At 39.6% G+C, this 16,528-nt stretch overlaps 1 protein-coding gene across 2 annotated transcripts in view; it reads left to right on the forward strand.

Moving 5' to 3' along the window:
• Positions 1 to 16,528, forward strand: part of LOC122813052 (cholesterol transporter ABCA5-like) — a 2,390,735-nt gene that overhangs the window by 86,788 nt on the left and 2,287,419 nt on the right. The gene's annotated exons all lie outside the window — the stretch shown is intronic.

Consider the following 16,528-nt stretch of genomic DNA (forward strand, 5'->3'; position numbering starts at 1 on the left):
ATAAGGAGATGAGGTGCATGGCAAAGAGAGAGGTGGCAAAGGCTAAGGCATATGAAGAGTTGTATGAAAGGTTGGACACGAAGGAGGGAGAAAAGGACCTGTACCGATTGGCTAGACAGAAGGACCGAGCTAGGAAAGATGTGCAGCAGGTAAAGGTGATAATGAGGGAAACCAAAAACGGAAATGTCTAGAACCAAAATCCACGACCAGGGAAGTAGGAAACAGCACAGTGATATATCTGAAAAAAAGTCCTTTATTCAAAACAGTCCACAAACCAAAGTAACATAGGTGCTTTCACTCAGGCAATTCTGAGCTTTTTCAAGTGATGAACCACTCATTTGGCGATGTGCCTTATATATTGCGTCAATCATACCATTAATTGAAAATGCATGTTGTTAATATTAAAATATTTAACGGAACCTTCTAAAAAGATTTTTTAGAATACGTATAAGTATATTAAAAACTGACTTGCATCTAAAATACCTCCCAAGCTAGGAATTAAAACAGTTAATGCATTCCATGAATTAGAATAAGTTTAGTTAAAAACAGGTATGTTATCCTATTGTCTATGCAACAGTACTAATCATAAATAAATTTAAAAACATTACACCCAATATACCTAGGGCAATATTATGTTATTAAAATCTTTCCTCATGAAAATTCATTTGAATAAATTCTACAAGTGAGCATATTATTGTTAAAAAAACAATATTGATATATTAGTCTATTAATCATGGACACTAAACAAAATATAGGCTAAAAATAATGATTAGGGCAATTGATGCATATAACCGCATAAAGAAGGAATAGAAAGGTACATACATAAATAACTGGATCAATAGGTAAGTCAATACATAAATGAACATTTGTGAATTGATAAAATAACATCAAATAAAAAATGACATGCTGAATAATAAATGCAGTGACAGTGGCTATAGCCTAGCTCTTCTTAACTTGAGAAGTGGTTTAATGCTGATGGTCCCATTGAGCCCTGGTGGTTTTCCTGCATCCAACCTTAACTGCCATGGTAATTCATGATATTCAAGTGTGGATTCCCAGTAACCACCCCTTGCATCTGGCTCAACCTGTTCTAGTACCAAAAATTTGATGCTTGACCCTGGGCAAGAAAGGGAGTGCTTGAAAAAAGCATTTGTTTCCTTCTTGGCCATATCATAAAAATGTTCATAGATCCGTTTTCTAAATTCCCTTTCTGTCTTCCCCACATAAAAACTTTGGCATGTGGTACAAAGGCCCAGGTATACAACCCCTTTGGTAGCACAAGTATAAAAACCTGCTGGGTGTACCCTAAAACTCCTAGATGGGATATACACGGATACTTCGTTCAATATGGCATGGCATTGAGTGCAAGCACCACATTTGTATGTGCCTATTCTTGGTTGCTTTGCCTTTCTCTTACTGTCGTGCTTCCTTTCAAAAATCTCTTTGAAATTTACACCCCTTTTTCTAACAAAGCTTGGTTTAAAAGGTATAAATTCTTTCAGTTCTTCAAAAAGAGCTAAGACCGGCCAATGGTGTATTATGATTTCCTCCATTTCCTTGGAATTGGATGAATATGTGTATGCAAAACTGTTCGTGTGATGAGCAAGTGTGTTTGAAGCAGGTTTAATCGCTGCTTCTGATCCTTTCCCTAGTATCGGTGTGTATAAGGAATTCCTTAAGGAACCTACTTCACCAGCTAAGGTCCTAAATAGTTCCAAGGGATATCCTCTTTCCAAAAATAGTGCCTGTAAGGTTTCTACCTCAAGTTCAAAATCTTCCAGAGTGCTACATATTCTGCATGCTCTGATGAGCTGCCCTTTAATAATTCCTCTTTTTTGATATAGAGGATGTGCACTCTCGAAGTGTAAAAAAGAATTAGAAAAGGTAGGTTTACGGTGTAGTCTAGAGTGGAAAGTGTTCTGAGTGTAGTCCTTGTACAAGGTGATGTCCAAATAGTGCAATTCATGTAGGTCAACAGTGTGCGTAAATTGTAGGAAACTAATGGTGGAGTTGATATAACTGAAAAACTGCCTCAACTCATCATCTGAGCCACCCCAGAGGATGCAAATGTCATCCAAATATCGTCTGTAAGAGAGGATATATTGTTTCCAAGGTGGTACGAGGACGAATGTATGCTCCCATTTATGTAGTACCACATTGGCATAAAACGAAGCACATGATGCTCCCATGGCTACCCCCTTTCGTTGCCGAAACAGTTCTCCATTAAAGAAAATAAAATTGTTCAGCAAAACAATTTCCATCAGTTCAGTTAGTAAATTTGACAACTTATTGGTGAGACTGGTTTCTTGAGTAAGAAGCTCACTAAACCATTCTAGTCCTTCCTTGTGTGGGATGCTGGAAAAAAGATCCTTAATGTCTATAGTTGCCATTAGTAGGTCTGGTGAAAAACAGGAGGTGGGAACATCACGCAAAAAGTGCCAAGAATCTTTGCAAACGTGGCTGAGCAGAGGCATAAATTCCTTTGTTAAATAATCAATGAATTTCCCTATAGGCTCAGTCATACCCCCCGCACCTGATACTATTGGTCTAAACCTTAAAGGGTGTACACCTTTGTGAGTCTTGGGAATCCCAAATATGACCGGTATCTTAGGTTTCTCCACATGCAAGTAATTGAAGACCTTCTCGTTGATAACCTGTTGCAATAAAAGATCTTTCAAATAATAGTTAATCTGAGCAAAGGCAATGTTAACCTCATTTCGTGATACCGTATCGTATTGCTCATCATCTTGCAGCATAGTATGAATATGTGCTTTATATTCTTCAGAAAACATGAGCACTACCCCTCCACCCTTGTCCGATTTCATAATCCTGATGTTCTCCTCTTTGAGATAGTTAATAAAATTGGTTTCTTGTTCAGATAAATTACACTGAGATAGAAACTTCTTGTTTTTGGATATTTTTCTGAAATCATTCTCAAAGAAAAGAATTATTGGATGGAGTGGTGGATTAGACTGGTGCGGATTGGGCCCATATTAAGTTTCTGGCCTTTAAATATCTGATTCAAATTTAAGCCCCTAGTGAAAAGCTTCAGTTCCACTAAAGCTCGTGTCAAATTCATTGATTTAGATGGAACAAACTGTAACCCATGAGTGAACACATCAAATGCACATTCATCTAGGTCCACATCCGTGTAATTGTAAACTACAAAATTATCCTTTCTTAACATAGTGCAGTTTCCTTCTATGTTACCTATGTTGCTAGTATTCAAGTCAAGTTCTATATTAGGGTCCCATGCAAGGCCTTCTGTGGATCCAGAGACACTAGACAAGTCAGAATCATTTAGCGTCTGGGCATCCATGTTCTCGATGCTTGTTTCTGCCCCCAAACCTCGGTCTTGCCGGGGTTCCGCTGAAACTCCTGGTTGTTGTTACCCCTTCTGCCCTTTTCAGCTAGTCTTTCACTTCTCCTGGGAAGTTCCTCCATTTCTTCTTGGATATCATCACCCCTATCTGCCCTATTAGTGGGTGTCTTAGTGGAAGCCCCTCTATTGTATCCATTAGGGGAAGGGTAGGCCAACCCATCTCTGTAACCCACTAGATCCCTTTCCAACTTTCTTAACTTCCTGTTAAGAATCTTATCACAGAAAGTGTCCACATTATCAAACAATTTATCATAATCTAGTTTAAAAGCATTAAAATCCAAGTCGGTTATTAATTTATTATTCAAAGCATCTAAATCATTCATTAGTATTTGTGCTTTTAACTCATATTCACTAATCATTAAGTTAAGCATATCTAGCCCTGCCTTGTCAAAAATTTCACATAACTTATAATAGTAACTAGTACCATGTTGAACATTATTGGGAAATTTAAAGAAGCGTAGACCTTTAGGAATACGTTTAATTCTGACACACTCCTTTAAATCTATTTCAAGCTGTGTGCTTCTTAAAGAATACAGTTTGTCTTTAAACAAATCCATATCCTGGTCAAAATTGGAAGCATTACTAGGGTTAACAGTACCTTTAGAAAACGCAAAACGCTGACCAGCCCATTTTGAGAAGTTAACGTCCTTATTTCTGTTTTCTGTTCTGGCGATATTAAATCCATTGGTTTTGGGTCGTGCACCTACATCCGACCTCCCGTTGGAGTCCTGGCGTTGAATATTGTTGTTGCATCTTAGCCCAGCGCTGGACACATCGTAGGAGGGTAATGGTGTGTTTCTTCCCCCGTCCGAGTCCGCAATGACTGGAATAGTGTTCTGTTTAACCTCTAGTGCGTGTTGTTGGTTACACGCAATTCCCGGTGAGACAATACTCGTTGGTCTCAGCAAGTTTGTTAGCTCCTTTGACATTTTTTCACCGTAGGTCACTTTATATTTTTTAACTCGTCATCTACATACATGGTCTTCGCTTTTGTTGATCTTCTGTTATTCTTCACTGAACAATTGTTTTTCTTTGTTTTCTTGCAGACACAAGTGCACCTTTCCTACCGGCATGTTCTTATCTTTTTACATCCACTTTCACCCATCTAACATTCTTACACTTTGAGTTCTTTAGCTTGATAAAAATACATAAAACAAGCGAGCACGACTTCTGGAAAGATCTGGCGGGTGAGGAAGTTTTCTAATATAAGGCCCTATGTACAGCTCACAGGTCATTGTAACATCCTATTCGGAACTCAGACTGCAAATAACATCAAGGAAATTGTCAAAAGACCAGTCAACATCAGGGGTATGAGGCACTGCTCTAATCAGACTTTCAAGAGAGAACATATGAATGCATAAATGAATGTTTGAATACTCAAATACTCAGTAAAGCTCAAGACAGTGAGGAGCTGCCAGAGTTTATCAACCTTCAGAGAGGAGGCATGCCATCAAAGCACTGCATTCAGTAATATTACCAAGTGGATCCCAAAAATCTACACCTCTACCTCAGCCCTCCAGGAAGACCTGAACCTCTGACTAGTGGATAAATACTCACCAAACCTGGTTTAGCCTTCCAACAAACTGTGGAATAATATTACCAAGTGGATCCCAAAAATCTACACCTCTACCTCAGCCCTCCAGGAAGACCTGAACCTCTGACTAGTGGATAAATACTCACCAAACCTGGTTTAGCCTTCCAACAAACTGTGGAATAATATTACCAAGTGGATCCCAAAAATCTACACCTCTACCTCAGCCCTCCAGGAAGACCTGAACCTCTGACTAGTGGATAAATACTCACCAAACCTGGTTTAGCCTTCCAACAAACTGTGGAATAATATTACCAAGTGGATCCCAAAAAATCTACACCTCTACCTCAGCCCTCCAGGAAGACCTGAACCTCTGACTAGTGGATAAATACTCACCAAACCTGGTTTAGCCTTCCAACAAACTGTGGAATAATATTACCAAGTGGATCCCAAAAATCTACACCTCTACCTCAGCCCTCCAGGAAGACCTGAACCTCTGACTAGTGGATAAATACTCACCAAACCTGGTTTAGCCTTCCAACAAACTGTGGAAGTATGTCTTTGATAAGTGTTTAAATACAAACTTTAACCAGTGTACCCTACTCCAGCTACCTGTCCAGGTCAGCCAGCAGCCAATATCACCAGTCCCTATCACCTTTCTAACCTAGACCCTCTTCAATCAGCCCCCCTCACCTTTTTATATACCTTCTCTCTCTTTTAGCTGTAAACCTTCTGCTTTATTTCTACCACATTTACCCCATTCCCACCTGAATAACTGTGGTATTTCTCCCTCTGGCCACTAGGTGGCATACTTACTACTATCCGGTTTACACCCTCTATACTTTCTCTTACATTCTGGTCCTGCCCATCACCACTCTGTTTGACTCCTTCAACCCATATCTGTACATCACCATAGCATTACCTTAATTATTCTACACTATACATACACTAAGGCTACTTTCTACAAGGTTACACTACATATACACACAGACCTAGTTCAAACCTACCTGCTGCTTCCACACTTCACTGATTGTTTTTTGTCTGTACCACACAAAAGTAATTTTTTGTGTCTCTGTTTACTTTTGACGCTCACCTATTTTTTCCCCTTTCCCTCCTCCACACACTTTTCTTACCTCTGCTCACAACACTACACCCCTCCTACTTTTGCAGTCAACCCCCTCTCTGTTTTCAGGCACTCTCCTTTACCAATATTTCCCGCCTTAGACCTGCACCTGTGCTCCACCTTCATAACCCTCCCCCAAACTCCCCACCCAACCCTATAAATATATCCCTATCTCCCTGGGCGCCATCTTTTCTCTAACTCCGAGCTGTTTGGCTGTTGTGCGACCTGCGCCTGGTACTGGATTTAAACCCAAAGTAAGTTGTCATACAGCACAATATATTTAGTGGTTCAATTCTGTGTATAGGATTGGTTAAACTTAGTTAATGATGTTTATTGTCGCTGAGTAATGATTATTGTGCTTTTGAACCTGCTTATATACTCGTACTTGCGAGTTTGAATGTCGACATATTACTATCTTTACCTGTCTGTAAGCGTTGCTAAAGAATTACTGGTCCTCTGGCAATGACTTATTAAGTGTTCCTAACTTGTTAATGGACCACTTCCAATCTATTTACTGATACTGAAAGTAGTGCTGTAACATGCTTGTTACAGTCGCTAACCCTGTGCTGAACAAATTGTAGCTGTTTATTGTGGATAAGTTGTTTACTGTAATACAGATGATAGCGTCGCTAACTTGTTACTGAGTCCCTTGTAACCGCTTTCTGTTTCTGCGTCGCCTTTCCCCTTTCAAACTACATCTTAATTGTGTAGAACGAGCTCCCCTCCCTGCCCCCAAATCCCACCCGCCCCTAGCACCTCTACATTTATCCCCCACAAAGACACACCCCTCTTACTTCACAGCCAATCACACTGTAGACCCACCCTCTTACCTCACTACCAATCACAGTCTAGTTCTATCCAACCCACCTCTACTATCTTCAAATTATTTCCTTCTAAGACACACCCCTCATTTTCTCTCAATCAATCATATTATACACCTCATCCACACCTCCTTCTATATAGCTGTTTCATTTCCCACTCCCTGACCAAAGTTTCCCTTATTAAATTCCTAACATCCCTGCACAGACCTTCTTAACATGCCTAATTATACTCAACATCTCCTATTAATAACTCTCCTAACTACTCTAACCTCTACCTATCTTTTAACCTTCTATGAACTACCCCTAACCCTTACACTTATAATCCCAAACAAACATACCCAAACATCTCCACCAACCTTAACTACAAACTATCTCAATACCATCCACACAACCTCCTTTCTTCAACCTAAGTACCACCGCCTTTCTCACATAAAATATCTTATCTACCACCTTAAAAAATTTCCTTACTTCTACTGCAAACACCCTCAACTCTTTAACCCTATAATATCTTGCTCATTAATAGATGGAGATATTCACCCAAACCCTGGTCCAAACCCTTCCCAAATTCCTCTAAATGCCACCCACTTATTCAAATAGTACACCATCTACTAAACCTCCCAAATCACTATCTATTGCCCAACTAAACATACAAAGCATTTGTAATAAAATAGCACAAATTCATGCCCTACTAGAAGTTCAACAATTTGATATTCTCTGTCTAACAGAAACATGGCTTAAACCTATAATTAATGACAAAGAGATTATTCCTCCAGGCTACAACATCCTAAGACAGGACCGCTTAAACAAAAAGGTGGTGGGGTTGCTATTCTCTATAGAACAGGACTGCAGATTAGTAGAACAAATCATAACCTCTCATTTGACACTGCTATTGAAATAATTATTACAAAACTGCAACTCAACCCACAAAAAACATTAAACATTGTCTGTACCTATCTTCCCCCAGGAAAGAATACAACCATATTAGAAGACCTTCTAAACTGACTCTCACTAAATCACCCTCAAGAAACTATACTCTTAGGGGATTTTAACATTGACTGGAACTTATGTAAACAGACTAATCCATCCACCCTTATTAACCTACATGGTTTCTCTCAAATAATCAACCTCCCAACTAGAATAAACAAACTTAACAACAAAGAAAGTATACTTGACTGGATATTAACAAATAGTCCTCAGCAAAAATATACAACAGGAACTCTCCCAGATGACCTCCGTGATCACTCCCTCACTTATATTATTAGGCAAAAAACCAGCACTACTGTCCCTATCCAAGTCAGATCATTCCGTAGTAAGAAATACTTTGACCTTAACCAGTTTCAAAATGAACTCATGCAAGTTAACTGGTCACCTCTTAAATCTCTCCCTATAAATGAAGCAGTTAGTCACTTTAATAACACTTTTCTCACTATCCTGGAACACCATGCCCCAATGCGCTCTATGCGTGTCAAATCTAAAACAGCCCAATGGCTCTCAAATAACACTAAGAAACTTATTCTAAATAGGAACAAGGCCTGGGCTAAATGGCGAACTACAAAAAGCCTAAATGATAATGTCTCCTTTAGACAACAGAGAAATATGACAAAGAAAGCCATCATACAAGATAAAAAGAATTTTTATACACAGCTTCAGCAATCTTTACCACACCAACCACATAAATTTTGGTCCTCTATCAATAAACTATTATCCCCTGGTAAAGTTGCCACACCAAACCCTTCTGGCTCTGACCCCGACTCCCCCTTACAAACAGCCAATGCCTTCAACACTTTCTTCACTTCAGCCATACTAAACCTAGCAAATCAACAAAACCCAGACACCTCCAAACTATTTACACCTAGCTCTATTCCCCATTTCACCTTAAACCCATACCTACCTCTCAAATACTGTCCTTACTATATAAACTAAAACCTACAACCCCCTCTGCTGACCAATTACCAGCTGAATACCTCCAACTAGCTGCAAAAGCCTTAGCATACCCCATCTCTATACTTATTAATAGGACAATAAAAGAAAGTTCAATTCCATCAGTCTGGAAAATCTCTTATATTATCCCTCTTTTTAAAGGAGGTGACTCTACTGAGTATTCTAACTACCAATAGCACTACTATCTCCACTTGCAAAATTATGGAGAAGTGTATCCACAAACAGTTACTAAATCACCTACTAGACCACAAACTCCTGGCTAATTGCCAACATGGGTTTCGACCATACCATAGTACTAGTACAGCCTTACTATCCTTCATTGACTCAATTAATAAAAATCGTAACAATAACACTCCTTCTTCAGCATTCTTCGTAGACCTGTCCAAAGCCTTCGACATGGTAAATCACCAGCTTCTTCTCCATCGTTTAAAATCTTTCTCTCTAGATAACCTTGCCTTATGCTGGTTTACATCTTACCTAGACAACCGCAAACAAGCAGTTCTATGGGACAACCAACTCTCTGATCTTCTCCCCACCACTATAGGAGTCCCTCAGGGCTCTATTTTAGGTCCACTCTTGTTTTCCATTTTCATTAATGAACTTTATCTAGCCACTCCACAAACAACTTGTATTCAATATGCAGATGATACTACCATCATTTGTACAGCCTCAACACAGTCAGAACTTCACTCTCTCACACAAAAAAAACTTCTCAACTATAGAACAATGGTTCTCTAATCATTGCCTTCTCCTTAACCCCAAGAAAACAAAACTCTTGCTTTTCTCACCCACCCACTTGTCGACCTCTATCCATTTTACACTAATATCTGATAATGGAACCATTATCTCTCCTGACCAAACAACAAAACTCTTGGGTATCACTATTGATAACCAATTAAAATTTGACAATCATATTAATCTTACAATAAAATCGACCAACAGAAAACTAGGCTCTCTATAGAATCAATCTTTTCTTACTCCTGAAGCCAAAACTACCATAGCCAGAACTCACTTAATCTCAACTCTTTTATATGCTTCCTCCATATACACAAATTTCTCTAAACATAATCTTAGCAAACTTACTTCATCATATAATAATATTGCCAGATTTGCAACTGCCTCTCCATATAGAACTCATCATTGTTTAAATCTCAAAAAGCTTGGGTGGCTGGAACTACCACACCTCATACAATACTATCAACTCACTATTGCCCATAATGCCCTACATCACCCTGAAAACACCCCAATACTCTCCTCCCTCATAACACCCTATAACAATCAGAGGCATCTACGCTCCACCAACAAAATACTAGTCCAAACTTCCCGTTCCAAAAACTCAGCAGGTGACTCCACATTTTCCAACTCGGTTGGCAAAATATGGAATAAGTTACCACAGGAACTCACATCCCTAACATCACTCTCCCAATTTCAAACTAAACTAAAATCCTTCCTAAATAACCACTGGCTATGCTCTTGTCATAACCCAGGTTAGCTCTCTTTTTTTTTCCATCATTATATGGCTCCTTAACATTCTTTCTTTTTCTTCTCTTTTACATACTCTAACTAATTATTAAATATTCCTTATCCTTTCTCTCTCTTTACCATCCTAGTTTTTTTTTTTTTTTCACTTTACTCAAAATTTAATTCAACCTGTTTCAAAGGTATTGCATATGTTTTTTTTTTCCCCTCTATTTCTGTATATTGATGTATATCTTGAAATTGTTTAGTAGTTTGTAGTGGAGCTTTTCTCCCCGGGCCTCCACTGAAAATGGACATATATCCAGTTGGACTAGCCCGGTAAACAAATGTAAAATAAATAAATAAAATAAATAAATAAATTTTATTTTCTTTAATGGAGAATTGTTTCGGCAACGAAAGGGGGTAGCCATGGGAGCATCATGTGCTTCGTTTTATGCCAATGTGGTACTACATAAATGGGAGCATACATTCGTCCTCATACCACCTTGGAAACAATATATCCTCTCTTACAACAGACGATATTTGGATGACATTTGCATCCTCTGGGGTGGCTCAGAGGATGAGTTGAGGCAGTTTTTCAGTTATATCAACTCCACCATTAGTTTCCTACAATTTACGCACACTGTTGACCTACATGAATTGCACTATTTGGACATCACCTTGTACAAGGACTACACTCAGAACACTTTCCACTCTAGACTACACCATAAACCTACCTTTTCTAATTCTTTTTTACACTTCGAGAGTGCACATCCTCTATATCAAAAAAGAGGAATTATTAAAGGGCAGCTCATCAGAGCATGCAGAATATGTAGCACTCTGGAAGATTTTGAACTTGAGGTAGAAACCTTACAGGCACTATTTTTGGAAAGAGGATATCCCTTGGAACTATTTAGGACCTTAGCTGGTGAAGTAGGTTCCTTAAGGAATTCCTTATACACACCGATACTAGGGAAAGGATCAGAAGCAGCGATTAAACCTGCTTCAAACACACTTGCTCATCACACGAACAGTTTTGCATACACATATTCATCCAATTCCAAGGAAATGGAGGAAATCATAATACACCATTGGCGGTCTTAGCTCTTTTTGAAGAACTGAAAGAATTTATACCTTTTAAACCAAGCTTTGTTAGAAAAAGGGGTGTAAATTTCAAAGAGATTTTTGAAAGGAAGCACGACAGTAAGAGAAAGGCAAAGCAACCAAGAATAGGCACATACAAATGTGGTGCTTGCACTCAATGCCATGCCATATTGAACGAAGTATCCGTGTATATCCCATCTAGGAGTTTTAGGGTACACCCAGCAGGTTTTTATACTTGTGCTACCAAAGGGGTTGTATACCTGGGCCTTTGTACCACATGCCAAAGTTTTTATGTGGGGAAGACAGAAAGGGAATTTAGAAAACGGATCTATGAACATTTTTATGATATGGCCAAGAAGAAGGAAACAAATGCTTTTTTCAAGCACTCCCTTTCTTGCCCAGGGTCAAACATCAAATTTTTGGTACTAGAACAGGTTGAGCCAGATGCAAGGGGTGGTGACTGGGAATCCACACTTGAATATCATGAACTACTATGGCAGTTAAGGTTGGATGCAGGAAGACCACCCGGGCTCAATGGGACCATCAGCATTAAACCACTTCTCAAGTTAAGAAGAGCTAGGCTATAGCCACTGTCACTGCATTTATTATTCAGCATGTCATTTTTTATTTGATGTTATTTTATCAATTCACAAATGTTCATTTATGTATTGACTTACCTATTGATCCAGTTATTTATGTACGTACCTTTCTATTCCTTCTTTATGCGGTTATATGCATCAATTGCCCTAATCATTATTTTTAGCCTATATTTTGTTTAGTGTCCATGATTAATAGACTAATATATCAATATTGTTTTTTAACAATAATATGCTCACTTGTAGAATTTATTCAAATGAATTTTCATGAGGAAAGATTTTAATAACATAATATTGCCCTAGGTATATTGGGTGTAATGTTTTTAAATTTATTTATGATTAGTACTGTTGCATAGACAATAGGATAACATACCTGTTTTAACTTAACTTATTCTAATTCATGGAATGCATTAACTGTTTTAATTCCTAGCTTGGGAGGTATTTTAGATGCAAGTCAGTTTTTTAATATACTTATACTTATTCTAAAAATTCTTTTTAGAAGGTTCCTTTAAATGTTTTAATATTAACAACATGCATTTTCAATTAATGGTATGATTGACACAATATATAAGGCACATCGCCAAATGAGTGGTTCATCACTTGAAAAAGCTCAGAATTGCCTCAGTGAAAGCGCTTGTGTTACTTTGGTTTGTGGACTGTTTTCAATAAAGGACGTTTTTTCAGATATATCACTGTGCTGTTTCCTACCTCCCTGGTCGTGGATTTTGATAATGAGGGAAACATACTCACAAGTGAGGAGAGTGTGTTGAGCGGATGGAAAGAGTACTTTGTGGGGTTGATGAATGAAGAGAATGAGAGGGAGAGAAGGTTGGATGATGTGGGGATAGTGAATCATTAAGTGAAATGGATTAGCAAGGAGGAAGTAAGGATAGCTATGAAGAGGATGAAGAATGGGAAGGCTGGTCCAGATGACATACCTTGTGGAAGCATGGAGGTGTTTAGGTGAAATGGCAGTGGAGTTTCTGACCAGATTGTTTAATGAAATCTTGGAAAGTGATAGGATGCCTGAGGAATGGAGAAAGTGGTTTGGTACCGATTTTTAGAATAAGGGTGATGTGCAGAGCTGTAGTAACTACAGAGGGATAAAACTGATCAGTCACAGCATGATGTTATGGGAAAGAGTAGTGGAAGCTAGGTTAAGAATGGAGGTGATGATTAGTGATCAGCAGTATGGTTTCATGCCGGGAAAGAGCACTACAGATGCGATGTTTGCTCTGAGAGTGTTGATTGAGAAGTACAGAGAAGGTCAGAAGGAGTTGCATTGTGTTTTTGTAGACTTAGAGAAAGCATATGACAGGGTGCCTAGAGAGGAGTTGTGGTATTGTACGAGGAAGTCGGGAGTGTCATAAGTATGTGAGTGGTACAGATGTACGAGGGTAGCGTGACAGCGGTGAGGTCTGTGGTGGGAGTGACAGATGCGTTTAAGGTGGAGGTGGGGATTGCATCAAGGATCAGCTCTGAGCCCTTTCTTATTTGCAGTGATGATGGACAGGTTGACAGACGAGATCAAGCAGGACTCCATGTAGACTATGATGCTTGCAGATGACATTGTGATCTGTAGTTAAGAGTAGGGAACAGGTGGAGGATACCCTGGAGAAATGGAGATATGCTCTAGAGAGAAGGGAAATGAAGGTCATCAGGACCACGACAGAATGTGTGAGAATGAGAGGGAGGCTAGAGGAATGGTGAGGATGCAAGGAGTAGAGGTGGCAAAGGTGGATGAGTTTAAATACTTGGGATCAATAGTTCAGAGTAATGGTGAGTGTGGAAGAGAGGTGAAGAAGAGTACAGGCAGGATGGAGTGGGTGGAGAAGTGTGTCAGGAGTGATTTGTGACAGACTAGTACCAGTAAGAGTGAAAGGGAAAGTCTACAAGAGGGTAGTGCGACCAACTATGTTATATGGGTTGGAGACTGTGGCATTGACAAAAAGGCAAGAGTTTGAGCTGGATGTGACCAGAGTTAAAGATGTTGGGTCAGCACAGGTTGGAAGGTTTGGAGACAACGCCAAAGAGGCAAGATTACATTGGTTTGGACATGTGCTATGGAGATATGCAGAGTATATTGGAAAAAAGATAAGGATGAAGCTACTAGGTAACAGGAAAAGAGGAAGGCCTAAGATGAGGTTTATGGATGTGGTGAGAGAGGACCTGCAGGTGGTTGGTGTGACAGAGCACGATGCAGAAGACAGGAAGAAATGAACAGATCCGCTGTGGCGACCCCTAATGGGAACAGCCGAAAGAAGATTCTTCAGATTCGGCCAACAAGAAAACCTATTCCTCCTTCTTAGGACTTTACAAATATTAATCATGTTCCCTTTTGAGACTGCAGTTTTCTTCCCTACAACGTATTTTAGACTGTATTGTTGGTGGCCCTTACTTCGGCCGATAGGGTCTCTGAACTTCATGCACTCATGGTGGCTCAGCCTTTTTTGTTTTTTCACAAGCACAGGGTATTTCTTCATGCCAGTCTTTATGCCCAAGGTGTTGTAATGATTTGTTCTTGAATCAGTCCATTTAACTTTCCTTTTTCTGCTCTCCAGATTTTTAGTGAGAGGGTTCTTCACATCTTGGATTTAAGTAGGCTGCTCTGATGTTACTTGGACAAGGCAAAACATATCAGGAAACCTGAGCAGCTGATTCCTTTCATGCCAGGACATTTAGTTTGGTGGTATCAGAGTAAACCATCTCCAGGATTTCTAAGGCAGTTTATTTTTGCTGTTCTTTTCATGGCAAGCAGCAGTCCTCTTCTGTTTGTGCTCATTTTGCCAGGACAGTAGCCTCTTCTGGTGCTTTATTTCAGGGGTCTGGAGACTGTATCCATCTTGGAAGTTACCACCTGCTATTCTCTCCACACTTTCACCAAACATTAAAAGTTGGATGTCATTTCTAGGACCAGGGTGGGTTTTTCCAGGGCCATCCTTTATGGGTTTTTGGAGGGCTCTGATGAGGCTTCCTCTTCCTATACTTTTACTCTCTCTGGAGAGTAAAGAATACTGCAACAGTGATAAGGAAGGGACATAGTACAGTTGTGGTTGTGTAAGATCTTGACAGTTGATGCCCCCTTCATCCCCAGTTTCTTGTATTTGTTTCCTTCTGGCCGAGGGGTCTTTCTTTTATACTCTTCTTCCCTGCATGTGTTATTAACCTCCTTTGAGGTTACTCTAGTTCTTCTGGGTCTCTTCATTTCTGACAATTTGGTGCTCGTACATCAGATATGTATCTTATGCCTTGCACATAGCATGCATGTCTGATGTATGGCACCTGGAAGATGTAAAGGCATTGGAATTCTGGCCAGATGTTCGGATAGCCCAAAAGTAAAGAATACTGTAACTTTACGTTTACTCTTATGGTAGGTTATTACACAACTATACTTTCTTGAATCATTTGTGCGAGTTGCTTTCCTTTTGCTTTTTTATTCCTTTGTTAGGGTTCATCTTGCGGCCAGATTCTTGGGGAAGTCTTCCATCCCAGACATCAGGGAGGAAGATGGAATAGACTGTCACCTATCACTTGAGATAATCCTATTTTTGTGCAAATTCTGGAGATTATGAGAAAGTGCGATATCCCAGTGACCCTATGACTTCTCAGTGCATTCAGCAGGGGGCCTTTTGTTCCCTAAAACCTACTTTCTGCATAGACTCCATCAATAAGATGGTGTGGCTGGTGGATTAAATCAGCTTTGGTAAATCTTGGTAATGTGGCATCAGGTAACTGAGAGGCCAGACAGGATATTCTGGTCTGTCAGACTAGACTGCCCCCTAAGGCAGATATTTCTGTTATGCAGCTCTTAAAAAGGCATATTTGCGAAGTAAATTGGTGCAGCCTCTATATTTGCTCTGTGGGCCCGTAAACTACTTGTCATACAAGTAGTTTTCTGTGAGAACGGGGTAGTGAAATGAACCAGTCATGGGAAATTTTTTTCAGATAGAAACTTGAAGGTTAAGTGGCAACCTTGGATGGCAGCAATGTCTTCAGTTGGGAATCTCGCCATTTGCGTAGCCCATAATTGTGTGGTTGGTACAGCAAGAGCAGTAGACACCTGATTTCCCTTTTGTTGTTGTAGCTGTTTGCATCGGAGTTCACCAAGGATACTAAGGTGACCTCTTTCAATTGCTGGACCATCAAAATGGAAGTTGTCAGTTGGAAAATGTGGAACAGGAAGACTAGATTTTTACAGCTATATGTGTGAAGTTACAGATTTTGTGCCAGTTGTCCAGAGCCCACTTCATTTATGGCAAATGAATTTCTGTAAAGTGCCACCATGGCACAGCAGTTTCTGGAACAGTTGCTAGTCCACGGGCAGTAATCAGTAGAACAAGAAAACCATGGGTTTGCTTTTGGTTTGCTTTTAGAGTACAGCAGACCAATCTCTAAGGTCCTGCCAGATTGTCTAGGTCATCATGTGAGACTGGTGATCAGGACAGTAATTTAATATCCAAAGTTTATAGAATTCCTTTCCAGACTACTGCCCAGCTCTTCTGTCTCTTGCCAAGTCTTCCTTGTTTGAATGCATCACAAACTTGTATTAAAACTTCGCAAAGCATACCATAC

The sequence above is a fragment of the Protopterus annectens genome, chromosome 10.part0 (assembly GCF_019279795.1).
Source record: "Protopterus annectens isolate FY-2018-M chromosome 10.part0, PAN1.0, whole genome shotgun sequence".
Lineage (NCBI taxonomy): Eukaryota > Metazoa > Chordata > Ceratodontiformes > Protopteridae > Protopterus > Protopterus annectens.